We start from the raw sequence: 10,755 nt of genomic DNA, 5'->3' as shown, positions 1-10,755 counted from the left end.
ATCGTAATTCGACGTATTCTCTCGTGTCGCGTGTCGCGTCTCGTGCCCCAATTTCCTACTTCCCGATCCCTTTCCCTATACGAGGAAGAGCTTTAATAGTTTATAGTTTGGGTAATCGTAACTCCAGATATCAGGGTCAGTAACTCAGCTCGATCACGTCAGCTGTGTTGGTGGCAAAGGCACGTGGACCACGTTAAATGAGCAAATGTAATGTGGAAATGTTCTATTGTACGTGTAGGTCCCATTTTCAGAGGTGAGCTGAACGGGGGGATGTGGGAAAGATATATCACCCCCTCCCTCTTGTAAGAAAAATTTTGAGCGAAAAGTTGGAAAATTTGGGATAGATTATAAGAGGGGGGGGGGTTATGAATGGTGATTTGGCTCCCGAGAGCTTTGGGGTTGATATTTGCATGGTAGAGAGGTACCATCGAGAAAACTTCACGTTCAAAATTATAGAACCCCCACTCCCAGTTTTAAGATATCACCCTTTTTGTGAAATAGAGATAAAAAAATTCGTAGCTCCATGTGAACCGATGTTTGAAATTTTTTAATATGTTGTAGTTACCTATGAGGGTCATAACCTTCAAAAAATTCACAGCCCCTCCCCTTTATACCTATAGTTTTCCCTTAAAATGATATTTTTTCACTTCGTTTTTTTAAAAATAGGTAACTATATGATGATAAATGAGCACACCTTCGAACCTGATATTTTTAAACGTGTTTTTGATCGCCACAAAAAATATAGGTATTTTTTCAAAAAAATTTTTTTAATGGACTGTGGTAAAAAATTGGAAAAACTGGAGAAAGACGAGTAAAAATAGAATTTTTTTCGAAAAAATCAATTTTGATTACTAACAAGGGAACCTCTTGAGGTGTCCGCCTCTGATTTGAATGGGACCGCGATTTCTGGAAAGAGCATGTTCTAAAACCCCCAAATCTAAATTTTCAGCTGCCCAAGTTCATTTTTCGATTTTTGGCGAATTTTTGAAAATCCAAAATTGACTATTTTGGTGATTTATGCTTTTTTTTAAAAAGTACGTACTTGATCAGTAAAAATGTTCAAAATAGGTCCTAAAACTGATATCAACCACCCAAATCCAAATTTCGCTATTTCCAGCCATTCTGGAGCCTCCAGCGCGATTTTTCAATTTCTCCAGAATTTTGAATTTGCTCCAGATGGCGTGAATATGAAGTTGGGCAGCTAAAAATCGAGTTGTGTGTTATACTCGACCTGTTTAACGAAATTATCCACATTTGAGCCGATTCTGCAGCGGACACCTCAAGAGTGGTTTTTTGACCAGCTTTTTTTCAAAATAAAAATATCCAAAAACCAAAAATTTCTCGTTTGTGAGAAAATTTTTGAAATTTGCGTGAATCGCTGTATTTCGTCATTAATCAAGCCCACGAGGGTGAATTTCCCCATTTCCAGCCTTTCTGGAGCCCCTGGAGAAATTGAAAAATCGCGATGGAGGCTCCAGAATTGCTGGAAATGGCGATATTCGTCCTCGTGGGGTTAGTTCATGATAAAATACTGCGATTCACGCAAATTTTAAAAATTTTCTCGTAAACGGGGAATTTTTGGTTTTTGTATTATTTTTATTTTGAAAAAAGGCTGGTCAAAAAACCACTCTTGAGGTGTCCGCTCCAGAATCGGCTGAAATGTGGATAAATTCGTTAAGCAGGTCGAGTATGACACGCAACTCGATTTTCAGCTGCCCAACTTCATATTCACGTCTTCTGGAGCAAATTTAAAATTATGGAGAAATTGAAAAATCACGCTGGAGGCTCCAGAATGGCTGGAAATGGTGAAATTTGGATTTGCATGGTTCTAAGGGTAGGTCATGCATAACTGGAATCAACGGTTACGACCCTCGTACCTTTCAGAAGGAGGAGACACGGTCCGAGTCGACCTGTTATGGGGCGGCTCGTCTTAGTGTGCCTTGTTTGGTGTGCATTGTGCTGGATTATCGGTGTGTCTACATCCATTCCTTCATTCCATCTCTCTGGGCAGCGGGCTTGGTCCCTTGGCTTCTGGTGTTATTCGGGGTTACGCATCGTCAAACCAGCGTGTCAGTCGACAGAGTCCATCTTCGGGTTTCACGCTGTTTGCCGTTAGCGTCTTGATGGCATGCGGATACGCAACAGAGGTCATTCGGGATTGGGACTTGTCGCTGTCCAAGGCTCTTAGGCAGCCATTGTGGTGCTTAGGGAAGTCTCTCGTTGTTTTTGAAGCCTCTTGTTGTTTTTAGGTGAAGCCTCTCTGCCTCTCATCGTGTTAAGTCTCTCGTTGTCTGAAGTATATGTTGTTTTTCGGAGTCTCTTCTCCGGTACCCTAGGGAAGCATTCCCATGTGCGAAGTCTCTCGTTGTATTTGTAAATATGTTTATGCGTTATGTTTATGTGTTATGTACTTAATTATATGCTATCTGATGTTGAACTGTTCCAGGTAGAACCACACTCTGCTGCAAACCTTGCTGTCTGGAGGCAAGACACCGTTCGTCGGTAGCCACCAGGTTTGGCCCGCTGCTGGGTGCCTCTACCAAGGGGCAGAAGTAAAATAAACAAAAAATAAATAAATTAAAATTCTCGGCACCTTTTCCCGGGGCCGAGGATCCCTTGTGCGAGTTGTCCCCGCATGAGTTGTGGGTTTTAGGTTTTTGGGCTTGGGACTTTCGGCCATGTCGGGTGAAGTGAGCGCGAGGTGGTCTGAGTGGCTGGTGAGGTTGGTGTTTAGGAGAAATGAGCAGTTTCAAAGTGCAGTATGATAGGAAAACCAAAAAAAGAAAAAAAAAATAGGTGTCCGCTCCAGAATCGGCTGAAATGTGGATAAATTCGTTAAGCAGGTCGAGTATGACACACAACACGATTTTCAGCTGCCCAACTTCATATTCACGTCTTTTGGAGCAAATTTAAAATTATGGAGAAATTGAAAAATCGCGCTGGAGGCTCCAGAATGGCTGGAAATGGCGAAATTTGGATTTGGGTGGTTAATATCAGTTTTAGGACCTATTTTGAACATTTTTACTGATCAAGTACGTACTTTTTTAAAAAAAAGCATAAATCACCAAAATAGTCAATTTTGGATTTTCAAAAATTCGCCAAAAATCGAAAAATGAACTTGGGCAGCTGAAAATTTAGATTTGGGGGTTTTAGAACATGCTCTTTCCAAAAATCGCTTTCCCTTTCAAATCGTAGGCGAACAACTCAAGAGGTTCCCTTGTAAGGTGTCCTTTTCGCATAATTCGTTGCCTCTGAATACGAATATCAGGTCAAAATTGAAATTGCACTTCTCCTACCTTCTCAACCCACCAGAACCCTCCGACCCCTCCCCCACCAAATCAAAGGGTAGGTACCTACCCGAGGCTTAAGAGTGATGAATCGACCCTCGGCTCGGTTTTTATATAATCCAAAGGTATACATATAAGTTTAGGAGACCAAAAAAACATTTTCAAGTACAACATTTTTTTGTCTTCCCCTCCCCCTCCTTCTACATTAATTAAGAAAATCGTGGTTTCTAGACCACTTGACCAACAATTTTGAAATTTTGGTGATGTGTATGGAACATGGAGACTATACTTTGTGGAAATTTTTTCAGATATTTTTCCCCCTGCATTCATCTAATTAAAAATCTAGTGAGAAAACTTTGAATTGCCTTAGCTCAGCATTTAAAAGAGTTGCGGGTAAAATTTTCACACCAAAAACTGTGTTTTAGTCCATAGGTATTATTTTCAGTGATTTTTTCAGATTTTTTTGAGTAGTCAACGTGGTTCAAAAATTTTAAAAATCAGAGTTACTAATTTTTTAATAGTTTTGAAAAATTGACTTCTGATATCAAAAATAATGTCATTTTAATCGAAATCATCCAAAAAATGCAGGTCTTTCTAATGCATTCCAGTCAAAACTGCCAGAAAGTTCCCATTTCTGCCAAAATATCAAAAAATGCCCTAATTATTGACAAAATTTGTAGATATCTTCGAAACTCGTTTCGCTCGGGCCTTTATTCCGCTTATTGAAAATTTATGATAATTTTCTGACAAACTATTGATAAAATTTTCAAATATTAAAGCTATGAAAATTAATTTATGTGTTTGTAAATTTGAAAAAAATAGGCTGAAAAATGATGACCACTTTCCATACCAATGTAAATCCAGTGATTTAAAAATTGATTTGGACAGACGAAAATTTTTAATTAGTTACATAATAAGATTATTGCAACACGTTATTTCCAGTGGTTCAAATTTTGTAGCGTGCGAAAAATTATCAAAATTGAAAAAATTGCATCATCTTTAGTGACCCACAGATTATCTGACCTTTAACATAAGATTATCACACTCAGAAGTCAGAAGTCAATTCAACGCTGAAACTTTTATAAAGGTAGGTAAGGGAAATACATTTTATGAAGATCGAATGCACACTTTTATGCATTTACTATAAGTAATTACTTGTACATGGTCAAGTTTCCCAAAACCCCGACCCACACGACAGGGCGGTGCAGAGAAAATCTGAGCCCTACAGAAAATTCAGATGGACCCTCCATTTTTTTATCGTAATTTCAATTCATAATTTCGTTTCCCCGGGGGAGAGGACTAAATATTCAAGTAACTATGCGAGCTCAGAAATTTTTTTCCCCTTTCTGACTCCTCTGGTTGAACCTGTACATTATTTTACGAATTTTTGGATTTTTTTTTACATTTCATCACATGTTTATAATTTTTAATGATGTTAATGTTTTTTTTTGTTTTTTTTTTTAGTGTTTGCATCATTTTAACGCATTTTTAACCAGGGACAAACCGAGGTGACTTCTCAGATTGGGGGGAGGGGGCAAAATTGCTAAAAATGCCAACTCTTGTTTCCAAAATCTCCAACTTCACAACTAAAATTTTACAGGCTTTTTTTTGTTTCATGAGCTTGAAGATAAAGTGAACTATTTTTAATTTCTAATTTTGGAAAAGACAAACGAATCAACTCAAGCAAGCGAGGCGAGGGCAATTGGTTTCGTCTTTGTTTTAAACTCTTCTTCACGCGTTTTCGCGCCCAAGTTTGGTGGATATTCATTAATTTTTGGTCATTTTCGTTAATACGAGTTCAGAACTGAACTTCAGCTCTTGTTTGTTTGGTGGTGTAAGTACCTATTTGTTAAATTATGCTCTTTTGATTTTTTTCATTCGATCCAAAAAATCTTCTTCTGGTTGAGATACCTACTTCGATTTTTTTGGAGAGAGGTGGAGGAAGTAGTGAGAAAAACCGATGGTTGAAAAATATGAATTTACGTAATTAATGTGTACTGTACATAAATAATTCAACCATTTCGGACATTATTTCTTATTGAAAAAAAAATTCTTCCCGATAACTTTAGATTTTCAGTCATGCTTCCTATTTAGGTATACTTATGAGGTAAAGTTCGTTATTTTGTATAGAGCAAACTTCATTTCTCTATCTCATTCAAGTACAAGGTTACAAAAATACTGCATCAGAAATTGATATCTAATTGTACGAGTATTTATTGTTTATTTTTTTTCATTCATTATTTTATTTATTTTTTTTGTTTTAGAAATGAAACATTGATTAGGTATATATATAATTTCATTCATATTTTCGTGCGAGTGTGAGTAAGGCGATAGGAGAAACATGATGCGCTTTTATGGAGCTAGATAGGTTGAACTTTCATCACGTAAACGAGTATGACCAATTTTTCTATTAGATTTGAGTAGGTAAGTATTTATAACTATTTTTAATCGGGATGAATGGAAAAATTTTAGCAATATTTTGCAAGCTGTCTGCTTCTTTGTGAGTTATTGGGTGTCAATCAACCAAAAGTAAAATTTTCAAGCAATATTCAGGTTATTTGTGGGCCGCAAATCACATCTCATCACCAATCTTAATCGTCGAGTAACACTCGGAAAATTTTTTTGCGAAGTTGATGGAAAAATTTAGTCCCTGCAATATTAAGGGTACGCAGATATTTATACCTGTATTCAAGAAGGGCTGCCATAATCGAACCTGCCTAAGTTGGAATACATTCTTGCGCTCTTATCGTCTCTATTACGAACATCAGTTGAGATTTCTGAAGTTTCCCAAAATATGTTCATGTTCATGTACCCAACAATTTATGCATTCGAGTTTTTTTTTATGACATGTGCCACAATTAAGTTAGTTATTACTTAGTAAGAAAAAAATTCATTTCAGTACACATTTTAATGAGCTGAGCGTGTTGAAATTTATATTTTTGTTGGTACAATGCCAGATCGAAAGACAAGGCAGAGGGGGAGTTCAATCACCTCCTCTCCTAACCCTAAAGATCGATTCATGCCAAAATAGATTCCTCGAATTCATTGACAGCAATTTTGAGTCAATCAAGATCCTTCTGTCAGTAAACTTTGAAGTCCAATTTATTGTACAAAATTAGTCCAATGAGTCAAAGTGAGAATGTTTTGAAAAGCAAAAGTTGAAATTTTTGAAGGGTAAAAGTTGTGTTTTTTGATATTTTTTAAAACGTCAAAGTTGAACTTTTAAAGATTCGAAGTTGAGCTACCTATTCTGAAAGTTTATTGATGATTTTTTTAATTTTCAAATAAGATTCTTCACAGTTCAAAGTTGAAATTTTTTGAAAAATTAAATTTCATCTTTTTAAAATACCTACCTATCTACAGTTTGAAAGTTGAAAGTTGTTTATTATGTTTTTGAAAGTTGGTATTGTAAGTTTTCAAAATTTCAAAGTCCAGCATTTTAAAAATTTCGAAATTGACATTTTTTGAAAAATCAAAATTGAGCTTTTTGCAAGATTTTCAAGTTGGGATTTTTTTAAAAGTCAAAGTAAGAATGTTTTCAAAAGTATAAGTTGAAGTACATATTTTGGAGGTTTGAAATTTACATTCTGGCAACGTTGAACTTATTCAAAGATTGAAATTAAGATTTTTTTTTGAAGAGTTAATTTTTGTAAGTTCAAAGTAGGCTGTTTTGAAAGTTCAAGTTCAGATTTTTTAAAAGGTCAATGTTAGACCTTCAAACGTCCAAAACTGAGCTTTTTTTTACGAAGTTCAAAGTTGACATTTTTCAAAAAATTTCAAATGAGCTTTTTCAAAATCAAAAGCTGGGAGTTTTTGAAAAGTAAAAGTAGAATATTTTTGAAAAGTGAAATTTTGGCAATTTGAGTATTTTGAAGTTGAGTTTTTGAGAATGTTGAACTTTTTCAAGAATCTAAATCGAGGTCTTGTAGAGAGTAAAAGTTGAAATTTTTAATTTATTCGACTTCAGCTGTTCTGAAGCTTAAAGGCGAACTTTCGAAGGTTCAAAGTTGAGTTTTTTGAAAATTCAAAAAAGTTGAACAGTTTTGGAACTTTGAAGTTGAGTTTTTGAGAATGTTGAGCTTTATAAAGAATCGAAATCGAGCTTTTTAGGAGAGTAAAAATTAAAAATTTTTAATAGGTTTCAGTTCAGCTGTTCTGGAAGTTTGAGTTTAAATTTTCATTGCTCAAAATTGATTTTTTTAAAAGTTTCGTTGCAATTTTTTATAAGTTCAAATTTGAGTTTTTTTTAATAATAAATTTTGAAGGTGAAATTTAAAAAAAAATCACAATTGAGCTTAACCAAAAGTTTTAAGCTCATCTTTCTTGAAAAGTAAAAATTCGATTTTTGAAAGGTCAGAGTCGAGTCATTGTCATTATAGATGTTCAAAATTAGTTGTCTTCATTGCTCAAAGCTGAGCTTTTTTGAGCTTTCAATTTTGTACAAAATTTCAAAAATGTACAAAATTTCAACGTTACGAATGTAGGTAGTTTAAAAATTTTGATAAACAATTCAGAAAGTTGGGCGTACATTTTTGTATTTGCCATAATCAAGATTTGATGAAAGGAATATCAAAATTATGGGGCATGGAGCCCTTAAAATTTTAGTCAAAATGTAAAAAAAATTATCAAAGCAGTGGCATATCGTTTAATAGGATTCTCCAATGCCCTTCTCTCCTCTTTGGCTTCACAAATTCCCTGAAATTAGAAAAAAATATGTGGCGTATGATTGAAGTAGGTATCAAGTTTTTTGACTCACCAAACACAAATATTAATCTATTTTTGATCTCAACCCCACCAGAGCCTTAAACTTCCTTTCCAGCGTTTCCTGAAATTTGTAAAAATCGTGTAGGTAACAATATGGTCTATTAGATTTTCAAAGTCAGTGATTCTAAAATATGATTTCCAAAATTTTCAAACATTCTCCAAAAATCGAAAAATCAACTCTGGTAATTTGAAAATCGGATTCGAGGTCTAGGTAGACTATTACGAGCTCTTTCAATGAGTCGAATATAAATTCTGCTCATGCTCAATTAAAGTTAACAGATGGTAAAGTTACCTTCGTAGATTATTTTTTTTTTCAATTTTCAAAATTTTAAAAATCTATTTTGAATTTTTTCAGAAACATAGAAATCGATCAAGATGTTTGAAAATGTGATTCTGGTTTAATTTTGAAGGGTTCAATATTATTTAATCCTCTCTTTTTCGATCTTTGATCAAAGGCTATTAGCCTAGGCAAAATGCAATTTGACCCGGACATAATTGGGATCAAAGGTTTTTTTGGTGAATATTGCCTAGGATGGTGTGGTGAACAACATACTAAAAGCCCCCGCCCCTACCCCTCGAGCTAACCCCCCCACAGTGGATCAAAGCCCCCCAAAATCAGTTTTTTGACAAAAAAATTCTGAAATGTCAACTTTTGAGTAAAATGAGCACCCTCCGGTGCCTCTACCCCCTCAATTTTTAATCTATTAAAAGTTGATCTAGTTTCATAATGTTGGTGTCATTTTCATATGACTCGAATACCCCGAACACGAATATGATGTTCCATTTAATGCTACCCTCAACCACACCCCTCCAGTGCCTCTGCCACCATCGCAATTTGTACTATTATATTAAAAATTGAGCTGTATAATAATATTGATGTCGTTTTCATATAAATCAAACACCCCTAACATGAATATGAAGTCCAATTTAGGTCTACCCGCATCTATTCCCTTCCAGGCTACAGCCAGCTCCTCGAAAATGTTAAAGTTTGACCCTTATGTCGTTGAGTTTTCAACCTTCGTGAAACATACCTTTAATAGTAATTGATTTGATTTGAAGTAATTATTGGTCGAGGATTGATCGGAGTTAGCTAAAAATTTTATTGTTTAGGTGGGGGAAGAGGCACTGTAGGGGTGTGAATGAAGGTAGAGTAAAATTGGATGTCATATTCGTGTTCGGAGGGTTTGATTCATATGAAAACGACACCAACATTATTATATAGCTCAATTTTTAATATAATAGTAAAAATTGAGGTGGGGGCAGAGGCACTGGAGGGGTGTGGTTGAGAGTAGCATTAAATTGGACGTCATATTCGTGTTCGGGGTGTTTGATTCATATGAGAACGACACCAATATTATTATATAGCTCAATTTTTAATATAATAGTAAAAATTGAGGTGGGGGCAGAGGCACTGGAGGGGTGTGGTTGAGAGTAGCATTAAATTGGACATCATATTCGTGTTGAGGGGGTTCGATTCATACGGAAACGACACCTCATTTACCAAAAACAATAATTTACACAGAATTCATTTTTACCCCCTCTGTTAGTTTTTTCAATTTTTGACCACGACCCACCAAAAAATTTTTTTTGAAAAAAATATATCTATGTTTTGTAGGGGTCGAAAACACATTTAAAAATGCTATTCCCATTTTTGTGCAGAATCATGATCATTGCTAAAACGGGAAAATAAAGCTAAAAAACGTCATTTTGGGGGTAAATATGGGGGGAGGGGTGAAAATTTTTGTGGGGATACCTCTTATGGATGTTTACAACATACCAAAAAATCGAAAAAATCGGTTCACATGGGGCTGAGAAAAAAATTTCTATTGTAATTTCATAAAAGGGGGGAGGTTTCTCAAAAACGGGGGGGGGGTCTGGTGGTCTGAAACTTTCGTGACGGAAGGTGCTCAAGGATACCCACCTTTCATGCAAATATCAACCCTGAAGCTCTCGGGGGCAAATTCGCCATACTTATCCACCTACAGCCTTTGAAATTTGAGGGGGAAAAATAACTACCAAACCAACTGAGTAAGCAGAGTTCGAATGTTTTAAATAATGTGATGTTTAAAACTGTGTTTTAAAACATCAAAAAATTGAGTTTTAATCAATGAAAAATGTTTTAAAACAAACTCTTTTTAAAATAAAATAAGTACCTATGTTCTTTTTTATACTTACAGACTTTTTTTTTTTTTTTTTTTTTTTACAAAACTCAATTAATTCTGATTCCCTTTCTAAAAAAATCAAACTTAGTTTTCCACCATTTTATACGTGCACCTATTAAACAAAAAGTAAACGTTTAAATCAAAAAAAAAAAAAAAAGGTAAAACATGTTCTTTTTTATACATTTTTTTTTTTTTACAAAAATCACGTTTTTTAAAATTTTTTAGTCAGTTTTTGGTTATACTTAATTTGTTTTAAACTTGTTTTTTTACGTTTTAATCTTCCGCACTTAGTTTTCCTTTTCCATCATTTTAAACGTTTAAATCAAAAAAAAAACTGATTTATTTTTTTCTAAAAAGAAATTCGAACTCTGCCAGAAAGCAGGCATTTTGTTTTAAAAGCAGAGGTGATATGATAAAATATTGTTTTTTTTTTTCATTATTATTTTTATTTTTTTCAATAAGAAATGCCATCTTGGACTTGAGAATTACACCCAAGACTTTCAGCTGAAATTCACTAAAATGAAAAATTTTCAGATTGTTCA

Source organism: Planococcus citri, chromosome 4 (assembly GCF_950023065.1).
Source record: "Planococcus citri chromosome 4, ihPlaCitr1.1, whole genome shotgun sequence".
NCBI lineage: Eukaryota > Metazoa > Arthropoda > Insecta > Hemiptera > Pseudococcidae > Planococcus > Planococcus citri.
This window is presented reverse-complemented; position numbering follows the sequence as displayed.